Source organism: Pimephales promelas, chromosome 9 (assembly GCF_988280905.1).
Source record: "Pimephales promelas chromosome 9, fPimPro1.hap1.1, whole genome shotgun sequence".
In the NCBI taxonomy this organism is placed as follows: Eukaryota; Metazoa; Chordata; class Actinopteri; order Cypriniformes; family Leuciscidae; genus Pimephales; species Pimephales promelas.
In genome coordinates, this window is record NC_142777.1 from 19,660,604 (window position 1) to 19,679,526 (window position 18,923).

Below are 18,923 nucleotides of genomic sequence, written 5' to 3' on the forward strand. Positions count from 1 at the left end.
CAAATAAAACCAATAAATGAGTTATGAGTTCTATTAATTAATGCAAAGAGAGTAAATGTTCATTCCACCTTCTTGCTGCTCATAACTTTACCTCACTGCTATAAACACTTACACTATTAATAGTTCTTAACCAGTTTACTTAACGAAAAGTGCTAATTTTCTTGATGAAAACTTGGCACTATACTATAAAGTTCTGTCATGAAACTCTAGATGGCACAGACTGATACTCTGCTTGCAATAACGTCATATGGCACAGCTGATTGGTTCATCAGTAGCCAATGAGCTCATGCAGTTGGTCCACAATATAGTCAATGAATCTAACAGTTGAGAAAGAAAACACATGTATAATGGCTCCATCCATCAGCTCTTAAAGTGACAGCAGCCTATTTCACCTTCTGCCATATTAATAGTAGTTTCCCCAAGAGCTGTTGGATAAGGGGAGGTCCCATTTCACACTTAAAGTCTATGTGGCGGCCGTTGCAGCATTCGCAGAGTCGACGCGCGGCCAATCACTAGAAAGTAATGAGCTTGACATCCACTTCCTTAGAGGTGCCAGGGGGATGAACCTCCCGTGCTCCCCATCCGTGAATCTAAAGTACCTATCACTCAAAACCTAGACATGGCTATGTCCCTAAAGTGACTCATCTCTCTGTCGGCTCTGCTAGCATCCGATAGTGAGAGCGATGTCCATCTCCTCTGCTCGGTCAGGGAGCTGAGGGCTTACATTACGCACTCCGCCCCTTTCAGGTGCTCTGAGCAGCTCTTTGTTTCGTTTGGTGGGCGCACCAAAGGTCTTGCAACCTCGAAACAAAGCCTGTCCAGACTCAGATGGATAGTGGACGATATTGCAGCTGGTTATGCGTCAAAAGGTCTGCAATGCCTTTTGGGCATCAGGCCTCATTCCACTAGAGGCATGGCCTCGTCATTGGCATGGTCCAGCGGAATTTCTATTCATGACATATGTGTGACGGGGGGCTGGGCCTCCCCGCCCACCTTTGTTAGATTTTATAACCTGGAAGTTCCTGCCCTGCAGGCTAAACTTCTGTCAGAATAAGTGAGATGTATATTCTGTCCATATCTGATCATGCAGACTACTCTCACATGACTATATTGGGCTTATATGCTATAATGTTTATACGAACTGGCAGTGCCGCTCTGTATTCCCAACCCGGTCTCATCCCAAGACGTCATATAACTGACGTTTTGGGACGTCTTTTGACCATACGTCAATATTCGCCTTTTAGGGCCCCTTAAACGTCGGTAGATGAGGTTATGGGATCCTAACTCTACCCCATACCTAAACCTAACCCTAAACCTAACCCGTCACCTAACTGACGTTAAAGGTAAAGCGTCAGTTGTATGACGGCCCGGGATCGCCATCTACCGACGTTTAAGGGGGCCCTAAAAAGGCGAATATTGACGTATGGTCAAAATACGTCCCAAAACGTCAGTTATATGACTTTTTGGGATGAGACTGTGTTAGTATTCCCTATGAGTGCTTATGTACTCGTTGCTGGCCACCTTATGCCCCACTTGATCTGGGATCCCGGGATTCCCTGGGACTCAGTGGATGCTTGGCGCACACAGCGTTGACAAAGGGTTCCCATAACGTAAGCTAACTTGCGCAATACGACAGAACCTCTCGTAAGAGAACGTAACGGTTACCTAACGTAACCGTTGGGGCGGCAGTGGCTCAGTGGTTCATGTAGATTGTCTACAAACCGGAAGGTTGGTGGTTCAATCCTCGGTTCCAACTGACCAAGTGTCGAGGTGTCCATGAGCAAGACGCCTAACCCCAGCTGCTCCCGACAAGCTGGATGGCGCCTTGTATGGCTGACACCACCGTCGGTGTATGAATGAGTGGGTGAATGTGAGACAAAAATGTAAAGCGCTTTGGTGGCCATTAGGTCTATGAAAGTGCTATATAAATGCAGTCCATTTACCATTTATTTGATGTAACCTCGGCTCTCTCTAGAAGAGGGAAGTGCCATGCTCGCGCCACAAGCGACTTTCACTTCAGTCGATGGCCCACTCCCATTCTGGTGGGCTAAGACGCGATGAGGACTCACTTCATTGGATCATTTTTGGGCTTCAATATCTTGAAAAGATTAATCTTTACCGTAGCGTAAGCTAACTTACATAATACTCGTTCACTCTTCTAGAGAGAACCAAGGTTACGTTAGGTAACCGTTACGTTTTTCCCCATGGTATTGATCAATGTCAAAATTAGGGTTGCCAACCGTTCCGTATAATACAGAATCGTTCCGTATTTGACACATAAAAGTCGTGTTCCGTATTGAACTGATACGGAGCGCACCTTGTTCCGTATTTTGGAGAATCAATTCAGTGCAAATCCATGACAGACACATAGCTTCTAATATATTATCTCAGACAGACTATGAATGAACGAAGAGGACTTGGCGCCCCCTTGGAGGGCTCTGACATCTAAAGACGTAGAGTTGTCTCAATGGTCGCACGTTAGAGGCACCCGCGCCATTGGATGTGCAGTGGCCGCAGTACAGCCTATGAGCGAGCCAGAAGCTCAATGTGCCGCTAGCTGTGCAGCATAGATATATATATGGTTGTGCAACTGCAAATGCGTTTTACATATAGGCTTCAGTAAATAGAGGAAAAGGAGTTTCCGAAGACATTTGTAGGCAATGATAAGAAAAACTTCTTAATTTGCACTTGAAAGAACATTTTAGAAGTCTAATTCTATTGAATAAGTTCGCACAAGGCTACAGAAAACTGTTGTGTTTGTTTTTTCTTCAAATGCAGTCTAAGCCAATGAATAGGTTTGATTTGTTGAAATGAAAAATAAAACGTATTATAAACTAAACAAATCCATGGTTCATTGTTGGCAAAATGATCATGATAGCCTTTTTATATCGTAGTACAGTCTCTTGTACATTGATTAGGCATACTTTGCTATTCTATAAATATAGGCCTAAAAAGTTGCATTAATATGTAATATTATGACAGACATGTTATAATGTCTGTATGTTATGTAATAGACATACATTGTTAAGAAGTTGTGCTCAAAAGAGTGCACTCTTAAAAATAATGGTTCCAAAAGGGGGGTTTCACATGCCACAGAATAACCATTTTTGGTTCTCCAAAAACCTTTCGCTGAACAGTTCTTAAAATAACTATTTTCTTAGGGTGAATAACTTCTTAATTATCTGAAGAGCGTTTTTCCAATGGATTCTATGGATGTTAAGGGTTCTTCATGGAACCATAGATAATACATAGAACATAGAACCATAGTAAGTGTTGCACTTAAATCAAACACTAGATGTCACCCTCTCCCCTAATATTAAAATGGAAGTCAGCCTGGTCAGAGTGAGTGAGATATCCAAATGTTTCTGGAAGAAGCTGAATTATTTATATATATATATATTTTTTTTAGTGTCCTATATTTCGAAGCTAATTTTTAAAAGACTAAATAGATATAAGCCTGTTCAGGGAAATCTAAAATACTTTCTAACAAAGGAACACACCACAGTATTCCCATGCAATGATGGATTTTCCTCAGGCTGAAAGTAAGTGATTAATTTTCCACCAAGTCTTGGTAGGACATCTCCAATAGAGGAAATGTGGATTGAGTCCTCAGAGACATAAAGCATCTGTTAGGTTCACAGATTCATGTAGACCATCCATGCAAACATAATACCATCCATTTCTGTGATACTGAACAGGCATGTCATTGTGAAAATGTTTGAAACGTTCAACTTGCACATTATTTGACTTTCACTATGCATTCCATTATAGCAAATGTATTACCCAAATCAACTTGTTTTTATCTTAAAACTCTTAAAACTTTTAATACTTTTACATCACAACCTTAACAGACAAATTATAAAATGATAAATAATAAAATAAAATAATGAGTGCACCAATTCCAATCGATTATACATCTGTTCTGAATTCATTTAGCAGTAAATGTTTGCTGTGCTCAACCTTGCTAGCATTTACCCTCTAAAGCCTGACGAAATAGAAGTATGAAAATTCATATTTTTTCTGAAATGGAATCGTTTATTGGGGAGGTGCTACATTAAACCTTAATTTTATCTTACTCTGTGTGTATGTCACTCTGTATCTCCCAATAATATGTCACAGATAGTTGATATTTAAATGCTTTGTTGTATGCTTATCAAAGCTCTGAATCTGTAATTTTATTGTGGAGGGTAAAACATATAATGTAATGTAATGATGATTGTGAAATATACAAATGAACATTCCTTAGAAGCCTGATGTATCATATTTGACACTCACATTTTGAACATTTTGGGAAAAAAAGAAAAAAAATACAATGTGTGGGAAATCAAGTGCATTAATTTAAGGCTAAGTTGCCTCAGCCGAGTAAAAGTGTTCATCTTGAAAAGTTACTAAGTATATATAACTTATTCTTATGTTTACTTTATAAAATAATCATTGATTTCAGAAAGATGTGTTTACAATAACCTGAAGGTTGATGTTATATTAAAATGTTTACTAATCTCGGAATTAAAATGCCTTTCAAATGCCTAATGTGATTGATAGTTTAGAAGGCATAGAAGATTGTTTACAGCAAGTTCTTTCAGCAAAGTTTAGATCATGCTGGTAATTTATAGAAATGTTTGAATCAAATACGAAACAGAAGGCTTTATAGGGTTAACATTCATGCAAACGCTTTATCGGCAAATAAATATCAGATCATGTATCTTTTCCAATGGTTTTGTAGACTATAGAGCATAGTATGTTAATTCACTGCTGCCCGCTGCTTGTTTTCAGGCAAGCAAGGCTTAAGGATTGTTCAAACTTTCACACCTGAAGTTCAGAGTTTGAGTCGGACCTTGAAGATACTCAGAAGAGTGATTTTTAGCTCAGTCAGTGAATATCCTTCAGGGGAAACCTGCTGTGTCTTCTCAAAGTCGAGCCGCTGTCAAGCATCTGACTGAGGTCAAAGTTCCTGTCAGATCTGAGCATCTATGTGATCTGAGCCTTCAGAGTCTATATATTCTTTGACAGGTTTAAGAGCCGTCATTGATGATGCTCAGTGACACCCTGGAAAATAAAGCAAAACTCACATCAATCTGTCATTACAACACCCACACATTTAAAGGGATAGTTCACCTAAAATGAAAATTCACAAAAAGAAAAAATATTTTGAAAGATGTTTTTGGTTTTTAATCAACCAATACAATGAACGCCAATGAGGTCCAATGTTGTTTTGGACAACCTTCATTAGTGAACTATTCCTCTCTGACTATCTTTAAACGATATAAAGTTGTCTTAAAGACAAATTTTAACTTATTTCAAAAGAATGGGGATATAAGATGTTCCATGCTTAATTTGTATATGATTGCCGAAGGCACTCAATAATTTCTCTGCTCTGCCGCTCATAAACCAGATCTAAGTGGGGATATTGAGGTCCCTCAGTCCTCACTCTTCTTAGGTTTTACGTTCAGCTCATACAAGGTTCATAAGGAATTCTTCTGGCTGCCAGCACACTTTGAAGTGTTCACTTTTTTCTTCTGTTCAGAATAGAAGACATCTTCAATCATTTCCCCATAGGCCTCATTATAAATCCAGCTATCATTACTCTGACGGTGGGAAGTAGAGCAACACACTGCTCTTGTTACTGAACGTGGTCAGATGAGAGCTGCAGTTTGTTTTTTTCCAATCCCCTACATCTCCATCTGTTCCATGGCTCCACGCATCACAGAAAGTTTTTGTATTTCTCTTTCATTGTAAGAAAAGGCTTAGCATTCCTTTGTAGGAAAGCTGTAAAGAGCTGTTCTGAAATCTATGTTTTCGCAAAAGAAAATACTGAGAGCATAAAGAAGGCGTCACATGCTTAAACATGTGAGCTGTAGATTCATTCATCTGTTTCTTTATTTTTAATTGCTTTTATCAACTACCTTCTAATTAGTTTACATCATCTTCTACTAACTAATGAGTACAAGTAACAGAAAGTGAAGAGGACTCTGAACTCTCAAGGCTGCTTTGTTTACACTGAAATTATATGATTTAATATTAATGGCATCTTGAGTTTATATTAATGGAGCATTTCCTAAATTAAATAGAATGAATGGAAGAATGAAACATCTTTTATTGCACTATGCATGGTTGTCAAGGAAAGGATGACTGCTGGCTAGACTCTTTCTTAACGTGCAAGCGCAGTGCAGGGTTGCAGTTTGAGAATAAAACGTATTCTATTACATAATGGAAAACATTATCTACTTATATGCACTGCAAATCACTTTGATATTATAAAATTCCTTGGTCAGGGAGATTTTAATTTGATCCAAACTAGGCAAAAAAAAAAAAAAAAGATTAATATATGTGAATTATGTTTGTTTTTTTTATCCTGGTGAGCTTATATCTATATTAATAATAATAATAATACATGGTGAATTTAAATATTATAACATCTTTAGTGCAGCCAGAAAAAGGTTAGGGTAATGTATTATATAAAATGAAGAGTTTGAGTAATGTACACAAGTACAAATTATCAAATCATATAAAATAGTAAATCGTCACATGAAACATTGTCAAGTCCTAATTATTGGATTTGACGTTTTTTTTTTTTTTTTAGTATCTGGACAATGTTTCACATTTTAAAATTGAATATGCTTATTTCCTGTTACATATATGCTTTATTTGTGGCTTTTGGGTTTAATAACAATTTTACTGTTGGCATTTGGGGTTTTCTAAATCTATGAGGAACTGTTGTCCAGTTTTTGTTACTGCATTCCTGCTATCTTCCCCAGCCCTGCACTATATGTTTACTCTTTTTCCTAAATCACTGGTTTCAGTTTCCACAGCAATAACTGGTGTGTTGCAGCAGGAAGTGTTAAGGCAGTAATGTCTTTTACAAAAAAAAAAAAAAAAAAAAAAAGATGCGAAAGAGTATAGGAGGATGCAAGAGGAAAGCAATTTTGCATTTTAAAAACATCTAATAACCATTACACAAACACAGCTTAACATAAGGCAAAATTTGTAGCCTGGTTAAAACCAGACCATTCACAGTTGTAGACCTAAAACCAATCAGAGCAATGAAGGAGATGACATACATATACAGAGCGGCGGCCGGTGGAGAAACATCTCCGAGTGTTGTTCTTTGCTCGGTTTTTAACAAAAAGGAAATGTTCAAATCGCTTAAAACAGACGCGATAGCTGATTCTAACGAGTGATGTTTGACGGCGGCATCCATCTTTGTAATGTAGGCTACAAAATCTGCTTCAAAATCCCAGTGCTGTCGTCAAAATGTCCTTCAATGGTGGGGAAAAAGTTAATAATTATGCTCTTTCAGAAGATGTGTAATGGCGCCCCCTACAGTATAACAGTGAAAACACGTAAAGCCAGACATAACACATAAAGCCGGAAAATGTCCTTCAATGGCGGGAAAGAGTTAATAATTATTTGAAACTTAGCAACCTAGCAGCTCCATTAGTTATGAAAAGATTTAACTTGAACTCTGTCATGGAAACTATTAACCATAATTGACCATTCGCAAAAGCCACGCCCCCTAGTTATTGTTACTACGCCTGTCAAACAAATGGTCAAACATGACCAGTGGGACAGATTGCCATGACTCCTATCTAGGCGAATTATACCGGTCTCAAGTGAAATGTGCGAAATGACCCTGTACCTCAAATGCGACAAGCACAGCCTTAAAGGAGATTTTATGAGCAATCTCTAATTGTAAATAAGCAGTGGCTAATTATTTGGTGTTAGAAATATATAACTCGCACAGCATATTTGGTCATTTTGCCTCAGATACAGGATTATACATTCGATTTAACAAGCAGTTGTTTATTTCCACAGCAACTGCTTGCGTGTCATGCTGAATGCGATTTTCATGTTTAAAAAGTAACTATACATAAGAGACAGAAATATGCAGATAACCATACATTGAGATATTGATATTTGAACTGATGCTGTCAAGTAAGCGTAATGCTTTCCCCGTGAACGTGCACTCCTCTAAACTACGGGTGCTGCACTGCTAGTTGACTGCTGCAATGTTTGATGGACCTTCTTACATAGTAACGGTTGTTAATGTGTGATTGGACAATGGCCGTTTTGGGGGAGGGGCTGGCAAAAGGTCAATAATCCATTAAAAAGGAATTTATACCCGTATGATACTATCATATCACATTGGAACAGTGGTTTGGAAAGTGAACGTATAGATTCAGCTGCGGGCGCCATGTTCTGGTGAGACACGGGAATTCATGCAACTCTCTCAGTGCGCATGATTGGTATTTTCTTGCCATTGAGCGCACATCAGTTGCACATTCGATATCGTGGTGGATTGTGGGATTGAATGAGTTCAATCGATGATCCACTGTGGTTTCGGACACCACTACAAATGGCTGTCCCCTCAAAAAGTGTGGATATAGGGGGTGATTTCAGACATAGCCTAGCCTGGGAGATACAAATTAAATAAACATCACATGACATGGTGCTATTTTCAACTGAAGTAATATACAAACAAAAATAAAACAGAGACACATGCGTTACTATGGAGCAATATTAATAGCTTTGTTGTCAATTTGTCACTGTTACTACTCTATGTGTGGTCAGTCCGGTGGCACATTCACTGTATTTTGAAGTATGTCCAAATGCTTCCCAAGGCGTCAGTTAAGTGACGCCTTGGGGGTGAGAATGGGCTGGCCAAAAATGGTTTTTGTGTGCATATGCTACGCACTGAAAGCCACCTGGGTAGGTTTGGGGGGAAGGGGGCTGGGGAGTTCATACTTATTATACGCCAAAAAGTGCATATCATATGCACGCGAAAAACACATACCATATACACGCAAAAACTAGTTTTGGTGTATAAATGGCATTCGTGCTATAGATACGAACTTTAATGAGATTGGGCTCGCCATTCTCTTGTCTCATTGAAAAGGAGAGAGGCAGAGCTATTGATACTTGATTTTGCATTCGGTTGCTAATAATAGAAAAACTAACTCTGTCACAGCACAATGCTTTCTGTTTATTTACTGCTTTTCTTTTGTTTGTCCTTTACTATGTGTGGAAGTTTGTTTAGCAATTAAGTAATTCATCATTTTCACGGCTCTCTTGTGTGCTGATTGATTGAAAAAAAGAGCACAGTTATAGAGGTCAGTATTACTATTTCATTTTTGTACTGACACTTTTAGTATTATATTATATGAATTATATTATATGTAAAAACTATATATAATATAATATTATATCGGTATTATATTATAATATAATATAATACTGAGGGCTTCTCCTTCATGGGCCACATATCTAGCTGAATCTGAAAGCCCTTGCAAGCATTGCGGACTTTCCATGGGGGACACATGTAACATGCAAAGAGTAAAGTGAAGTCTTGCAAATGCCTCTTTTTTGCACTAGGAATGTCAGCAAGAGAAACGGAGAGACCCTCACTGAGGCCAGAGGGGTGCGTGTCTCATCTGAGAGCTAACTTTAGTTGTGAGTCTGTGTGGTGTGTCTATAGCTGCCACAAATCTGACTGGAGGTCAGTTCAAGACAATCCTCTTAGCTCCCTGCTGAGGGTCTGCTCCTTTATTAACATTGGGGACATTCTAGACACGAGACGAGAGTTTTGACATAAGACGAGAGCGGACAGACTCTCTGAGGGTCACAGCTAGCTCACATTATGAGAAGACGCTCTAGGTCAGCGGTGAAACTGCTAATGGTGCCGCTAATACAGAATTAGGCATGACTACAATCCTCTGGTATGTGTAAATGGCATCCTTACCCAACATGAACAGTTTATGTTCCAGTGTGTTTCAGGGCAAAGGCATCCTTACAACAATGTCATCTTACGCCCATGTGAAACTGTGACCTATATAGTTGTTACTCCTCCCGTGGTGGAAAAAATGTTTATTAGCATGACTCTCTTGCTTTGGCTTAGTGTCTTATTTTTAGTTATTTTTATTTTTTTTAAATAATTGTTACTCTACATGGTCTATGTGAGCATATGCTTGTCATTTGAATGCATTAAAATGTTTACACACTGCTAGCTCATATGTAGATTGTCAAAAGCATGACAAATATGACAATTTTGTGAATTATGACTGCCTCTGAAATTACATACTCTCTTGATTGGGAATTAGTATTTACTCCATGACCGTTAAAACAGTATGTTCTATATAGTTGAATGTGTGTCATATGAATGTAATCTTTATGTACTACATTCGCCATGTTGTCGTTATCATGTGACATACCAGCGTCAGTTACGACGCTTCACTGCCTTTCACAAATCCATTCCCGTGGCCACATGGGATAGTAAATTGTCCATTGTATGCGTACATCAGAATCCTACCGGTATAGGTCACAAAATACTGTGAATTTGGGCATACTTCTTTTTTCATATACTGTTTACTGACTAGTAAAGAAGTATGTGAATTAGAATGCTGAATATCTCTTGCATTTATTGCTTCTTAAAAAAATGAAAACAAAACATCTGGCAAATCTAGGGGAGAGCGGGGCACAACTTAACATGGGGCTAGTTGTAACACCCTTGTTTTAAATGCTTCCATGCATGCTAGCATGACTAAACTGCATTTACTAGTTGGCATATCATCACTTTATAGAGAAAAAATTACGCTAAAATTCAAAAATCTTTGGAAGATATCATTAAACATTGATTTAACCATAGCAAAAGTAAATGGTAAATGGATTGCATTTATATTGCTTTCACAGACCCAATGCCCACCAAAGCCTTTCACTCTGACATACGTCACAATAGGGGAAAAAAGACCATCCCAACTTCCATTTCATGCCAACTTTAACTGTATTTTGATAATAAAGCTTGAAGTGTGTGTTCAGCCTGAAGATATGAGGAGGCTCTATCTACTTTGTTATGGAGTAAGGGGATTCTCCAATTTGTTTTGTAATGTTATTGGAAGTGAAGCACTGTCTGTAAGTCATGCACTCTTTAATGCAGTTCTCTGTTACTTTATTTAGACTAAGGGTCTTTTATGTCAACATTTTCCCATCCTTGGTTCTGTCGGCTTATTGGTGAGATGGTTTTGTATACCAGACATATGTATATAGAATATCTCTGTGCTTCTCTATATACAATAGAGTCTAAGGACATAAGGTGATGGCTTTATTTTCCCTGATATGAAGTGATATAATATGATATGCTCATAGGCCAGCTAAGTAACATCAGAGCAACAGCATATAGTAGAACAAAGGGTCATGGCACCATTATTTGTACCTGCATATGAAAGCACTCCCTCGACTGTAAAGCAACTGTTCAAGATATCATGCCATGAGACTTTTAGTGCAAGCTTTTCACTGTTTCTTCCTGGAAGACTAGTCTAAATGCATTCCTCTCTTTTAGTGTGCTGAGAGAAGTGAAAACACTAAACAATTGGGTATATTTTGGCCCCGCTTCCTGCATCCATATATTTATAGGCTTTAGTTTTTTTGCCTCATTAGAAGCCTAACAGTGCAGACATTCGGAGAGTTTGAGGGGTGCCAGTGGGGCCATTACACCCTCTGTGGGTGGAACCAAATTGGTTCAGAATGTGCAAAAAATCAGTATCAGCCAATTTTGGATATATAGTTGTGCATGCTAATTTCCCTTATTTTAACGTGTGTGCGTGTTTGCATTGTCCTGTATTATCTTGGCTGAGCATGACAATCAATATATAAATCAAGATTTAAATTTAGTGTGTGATACTTTGATTCTAATTCATGTGCAAATAAATTTATGATGCAACATGTTTTTGTGGTATTAATGTGGCTGTTGTTCAGTGTTATGACTCAAGAAAGTCCTTTTTATAGGAAGATTGCAAGAGATTTGTAGAGGCTTTCATATTAAACTCTCGCCTATAAGACCCTCAGAACTTCCACTGTGCCACAAGATTCCACTACAAAAGGACTGTCAGTTTCACACATCAGAAAGACAACATCATAATTGTGCCCTATTTTAAAACATAAAAGTCATTTGACAATTCCACTGCTTCCTATTCACAGATTTTTCAGAAATCTATGAGGAAAAACTGTACATCTATTGCCCTACCAATATCCTACGTATATGAGTCACAGATTTAACTGTTTTGATTTTGTCAAAACAGTGCAGCTCCTGACAGTAATTATTCATAAAGCAATGAAGTATGGCTTCCACTTATACTGTAGATATCTTCTCCACTCATAACTGCAGGCAGTCTGATCCTTCCCTTCATTTATTCAGTGAGTTTCAATCTATTTGTGAAATATGAGATTTGTTTTTAAGTTACTCGACAGTATGTGCCTGTAAGGCATACTGGATATATGTGAGCTCTCTCCAGATGACTGTTTGAGATGTTGAGCTTCATACCAGAGCATATGGTGCTGGGGAATGATGAGACTCTATATTGTGACAAAATGAATGTCAATGTTCTTCATTAAAAGCAATAGTTCTGTTTATGTTGGCAACTGCCAATGTACACATTAAGGAATTATGTTAAGCAAACACACTTCTAGAAAACTAGTTTAAAACTTGGAAGGTGATTGCCAGGGTGTTTGCAATTCTTACTGTTAATTTTTCTTATTATTTGTAAAAGCATATGGTGCTTGCAAAAAGCGCCATATGGTAAAAATGAAATGGTTACCATTTCGCTGCCTGTGTGTTTTACAGCATATAACTGTATTTTGCATGAAGAGATGTGTTGACATGCCAAACTACTGTTAAAATAAAGTTTTTATATTAAAAATGTACTGATAATACAGGTGAGAATAGGCCTGTCCATAAAATATAGCCAATATAGGGTCATATTCCACACAGAAGACAAAACATCATCAGGATAACACATAATGACACTAAAATAATGCAATATACATTAACTAAATGAATTATTTGTAATGTGTGTATATATATATATATATATATATATATATATATATATATATATATATATATTAGGGCTGTCAAACGATTAATCGCGATTAATCACATCCAAAATAAAAGTTTGTGTTTACATATATGTGGGTGCAAGGTGTATAATTATTTTATATAAATACACACACATGCTTGTATATGTATTTAAGAAATATTTTCATGTATGTACTGTATATAGATTTATATATAATTTATATTAGATATAAATATAAATATTCTATATATAAATTTTTTTCTTAAATATTTCTTAATTTTTTTTCTTAAATATACGTGTGTGTGTGTGGTGTGTGTGTATATATATATATATATATATATATATATATATATATATATATAATTATATACAGTGCACCCACATATATTATGTAAACACAAACGTTTATTTTGGATGCGATTAATCACGATTAATCGTTTGACAGCCCTAATATATATATATATATATATATGTATATTACAGTTGGCCTACATCAAAATATCCTAATTCTAGACACTGGAAGTAGTGATCACCTCCTAAAACTATTTCCCTGTCGGGACAGATGCAGTCAGAGCAATTTTCAACCATTCAAAGGGTGACCTTGAAGGCCAGCAGCCAATCAGTGAGATGATTGGTCACCATCTGTCTGCCTTAACTATGGCCAAATCTACTACCTTCCTAGCAGTAAAGCGCTTTACTCATTCTATTGCTTTGTTTTGCAGGACTGTGTGCTGTTAGAACAGAGCCCAGTTGTATTTCCTGGCCAGATAATCAGTGACCTTTCCCTGCAATTTCTATTCTGCGACTGCTTAGTTATTCTGTCAAGTCAGACTGAATGTTTTCTACGTTCTCAAGCAAATACGCACACCATCATCATAATAAGAAGTAAACTGATGCTTAGAAACGTATTTTCTTCATGCATGCTTGAAAATGCATTCCACAGGGTTTTCTCAAACAGAAAAAAAAGTTTGCATCATACATTTCCATTTTGTGAAAATCGAATGAAATTATCTAGTGCTTTGCAAGCTTCATATTTCAAAAAGACAGATTTCCCAGTGTGATAAGCAATTCAGCAGCAGGCTCATAACTGCATGAATCTCACAAACTTGGCAACCAATAAATGCACCCATCCGAATCGCAGAGGCTGACAGTGTCATGTGCCGTGCATGGGTGTGGATAATGATAGCTGGAGGGGGCCATTTCTAATGCCAGTAGATGTATGCCTGAGAGCAGACCCCAAATCTGGTTCAAAACAACCAGCTTTTGCAGATGTATGTGAGAGAGGTTATGGATGCCAAGCTCAGCATTGGTACTTTGAGCCTCAGAATTGTCTGGAGGTCAAGTTAAAGAGGATGCATTTCCTTGACAGTAGTAATACAGCCAGAAGCACTTGAATATCTGTTTCCTACTTTTCTAAGGCCCCGTTTACACACAGGGAAAACGCAGATATTTCCCTGCGGATTGGCCTCTCGTTTACAAGAAAACCCCGTTTGTATCACAGAAAACGATTATTTCTAAAAACTCTAGACAAAGTGGAGATTTCTGGCTTGCATGGCTTTATCCTTCTCCCTACACTGCCGCCAATAGGTTTGGCATAATTATGATGGCGCTCGACGGCATATTCATGCGGGTGTGTGAACGATGTTATTTTTGAAAACGGAGAGGGGGAAAATATTCGTTTCGCTAAATACCCAGCTTTGTGTAAACGTGGCCTAAGTTTAAACAGTATAGCTGCCATCCTCCACACAGCATATGATATATGTAAATCGCTGATTTGGACTTAATGATTAATAACGTTGAATGATCTCGTTGTATGATCATGTTGACTATAAATTATTTTGCAACTACAGTACATGTCAACTGACTTTCATTAGAGTATAAGTACACTGTCTGCTTAATATTTGTAACTCTTTTTTGTGATGCTCCCCCAACAGACATTCTACTGACTATAACCTTACAAATACATGTCAACATATTCTAACCCTACCCATAACAGTCTACTAAAACTCAACTGACACTCTAATGAGATTTAATAGACATGTAGGTGTGAAGTTACTTATAGTCAATAGAATGTGTTAAAGGGACCATCAAAATAAAGTTCTAAATTGCCTCATCTTGGATGTCAAATATCCAATATCCTGCTCCGTAGAAGCTATACAAAATCTGCTTAGCAATACAAAATGTGCTGCTCTCACTTTTTAATTAGCAAAACTCAAAAAGCAATAATAAACTTCTGGTCTCTGGAGTTTGTATTGAAACTGAGCTGTGGGCTCTTTGATGATGAGATGAGAGAACATTTTTCATTGCTTTATGATCAAAAAAATAAAAGCCCAGGTGGAAACCATTTTTTCCTTGCCAACTTATTCCAGAGGCCAGACAGGTTTAAATGTGAGCAAAATAAAATAAAAAAAGTAGACGTTGGACTTGTAAATGTGAACTAGGAAAACGATGAGATATTAAAATCCCTTTTTTAATAACCCAGTCACATTTGCATACATCATGTCATCTAACGTGACCACAGTTTCTAATTGTTTAAGTGGTCTTAAGTTTACCTATGCTCTAAAAAGTTTTGGGCCATTAATAAAGAACAAGGTTATCAGTTACAGAACTTAATTAGGCAGTGTGGCCCATCTGTACTGTGTCTCATCAATTATTGCTCAGAACCTGCCTGAGTCCCCCATTATCCAATGAACTATTTATAAACCTTTAATGATTCACGCTATGAGAAGCGAGATTCATCAGATACTATGCAATCTTATCTTACTCCACTCATCTGAAAATATGTCAGAGATCATTTCCTTTTCAATATCAAAATCTATAATTTCCAATTCCAAATAGAATTGATTGAGAGAAACTTGCATGGCACAATTATAAATAAAGAGCATTTGCTAAAATATTCTTTTATCCAGTCCTGCAGTTGAGAGGCACTTAAAGGAATAGTTCACTTTTAAAAAAACTTTTGCTGATAATTTACTCACCCCCATATCATCCAAGATATCCATGTCATTCTTTCTTCAGCCGAAAAGAAATTAAGGTTTTTGATGAAAACATTCCAAGATAATGGACTTCAATGGGAACCAAACGGTTCAAGGTCCAAAAGACAGTTTCAGTGCAAACAGCAAACTGTTCAAAGGGCTTTAAATGATTCCAGACGATGAATAAGGGTCTTATCATGACTCTCCTGTTCAAACTTGTTTATCAAAATGAACAAATCTTTTGGTTACACTTTATTTCGATAGTCAATTTAGACATTCTACTAACTATAAGTAACTTTTCAACTACATGTCAACTAAGTGTCATTAGAGTATTAGTAGACTGTAGTAGACTGTCAGTAGACTGTTGGGTTAGGGTTAGGTGTTAGGCTTCAGGTTAGGAGAACAGGTTGACTTGTAGTTGCTAAGTTACTTACAGTCAGTTGAATGTCTGTTGGGGGACCAACAAAATAAAGTGTTAGCAGATATTAAGCTGACAGTCTACTAATACTCTAATTATAGTTAGTTGACGTGTAGCGGCAAAGTTACTTATAGTTAGTTGAATGTCTAAAGTGGACTATCAAAATAAAGTGTTTCCAATCTTTTTTCATGTCATTTGGTTCATTCAACGAAAGAAATTAACGAGTTGACTTGGGAAAAGATTTGTTCATTTTGATGAACGAGTTTGAACAGGAGAGTCACACAGAAGAGCAAGGCGAGCATTTGAGCTTCTAAAACATAAACTTTGTTATTTATTTTTTAAATGACAGATCGTTTCGTTAGATAAGACCCTTATTCATCGTCTGGTGTCGTTTAAAGCCCTTTGAAGCTACACTGAAACGGTCATTTGGACCTTGAACCGTTTGGTTCCCATTGAAGTCCATTATATGGAGAAAAATCCTAGAATGTTTTCATCAAAAACCTTCATTTCTTTTCGACTGAAGAAAGAATGGCATGGATATCTTGGATGACATGGGGGTGAGTAAATTATCAGCAAAAGTTTTTTTTTTTTTTAAAGTGAAATACTCCTTTCAGTAGCTTTGTTCAAATTACAATCTAGGATTGTGATATAGTCGAAAACCATGAAAAAAATAAATAAAGCCTTGACTATTAGTTTTGTGGGATTTGAAATCCAAGCCTTTGTTCAGCTAGGATCAGTCTGTTGTATTTTTGCTTAGGACCATGAAGGAAGAAAGATTTATAGGATTGCTTGAGTAAACCGGCAAGGCGTATGGCCTAGAGGTCTAACTCTCCAGAGTATTTCATCAACCCCAGTCTTATCTGAGATTATTATTATCCGCTTTTAGGGGATTTTTTCCCCCCCTTTCAATTAAATATTTCATATGGAGTTCACTTGTACTAAATTCACTTGCTGGACAATTCGTGATGGCGAGGAGGAACAAAGAAATTACATTTTTATCAAGCAGTTGCTGTCAGAGGTTTACGATCAATCTGCAATGGTGTTTGCATGTGTGACACAGATAAATGTGTTTTTATGTACTTAAGCATCAACACAACGGGTGCATAGTCGGATAACTGGATCATTAGTTTTAGATCACAGCTCCCTCAGACTCTTGAGTGTCTTCTTAAAAAGTTTCTGTCCTTGCTGGAAAGGGAAACAATTGTGATGCTTGATATTTATCAGGCTTTTACTGTCAACAGCTCAATGATAATGAGCTCCCGGGGAAAACATCACCCCATTGGCTCATCTGGAATAAAGGCTTTTTTCGTGAAGAGTCCAGCTGGCAATTATATACTAACTGTGGCTATTTCCACATAGGGACCATTACACTATTATAATGCTAGGTAGTAAGCAGTGTATCGATAGTAGTCATTTGCAGACACAGTTGCCATGAAACAGTGCGATTTTATTGTGTTTCTGGGTTTGTGAATCATGGGATACCTGTTTAAAATTCAACATAAGCAATCAGAACAGGATGCTACATCCAATATCCAGGCTTTGCCTTGAGTGTCCTTCGGTACAACACAACTGCAAAGCACTTGTTTATGCATGCTGAAAATACTCCTGACACTCTTTGCAGGATGTGGAATACCAGGATGTGGAAGCGCAAATAAAGGTTTAAGATTTAATAATGTGTTTTAAAGGAGTTTAACACACAAATCGAAATGAAATGGGGAAAAGGGCCCCTCACTTAGTTCTGTAAATGGGCTCTCATTTAAACCATGTATAAATGTTTTAGCAAAGAACTATTGAATCCTATCAGACTGTTTAAACTACCCAAATGTTGAAATGTGTCCTCGAGCTCAGGGTGAAAATGGCTTCTGAAGAATTCATTACTAAAACACCATGAGAACTTGGAGGCGAGTCATGACAGCATTACAAAGATCCATCCGCTTCCCACAGCTGCTCTCCATGAGGGTCCCGAGCAACTGAATGAATTGAGATTTCTTCTCAAAAGCAGGCTCCCTTAAGGGATCTCATTTTGTTTGTTGTCCAAACCCTTCTCTGGCACAATGTCATTTTTGTTTTCACGTCAGCTGTTTGCAGCAGGACACTTAAAACGAGTGCAGTGATCATGTAAGAGGGGAATTATAAGAACATTTAAATAAAAATGCTGATGTAAGACGCAGCAAATGTGAACGAATGTTTAGACCGATAGAAAGGGAATAATTTTGTACAGAAAGTAAAACATTAAAGCATCCCCGTCGAGAAGGGGTTTAAAGAGAATGAACCCCTATTAGTCATGATAGTCTGTGGTAATTGCAATTCCATGTTTTGCTCTCACTCTTTCATAACTAAAATGTACCAAGAAAAAAAAATCTCAGGCTTCACAAATATCGCATCTATTCTGAATGGAAGTTTTGTCACTATATGTCACTTCAGCTGTTTGTTTGAACTCAGACAATAACAGTTCACATTACAACCAAACATGTGCAATATTTCTCTTCTTGTTATGTAATGGTGAATACTCACTGAACTCTGGCAGAAACCTGTGTTCCAAGGAAAGATTTTCCACTTGGAAATCCACATGTGGAGGAGGCCCAGTGTGCTCAAGTGCCAGAATGTTACTTGAGTTTTTCAGTCCTCACAGTTGCACAACTCACAGTCTGTATAGAGAAGGTTCTCTTACAACTCTCGTGTGTA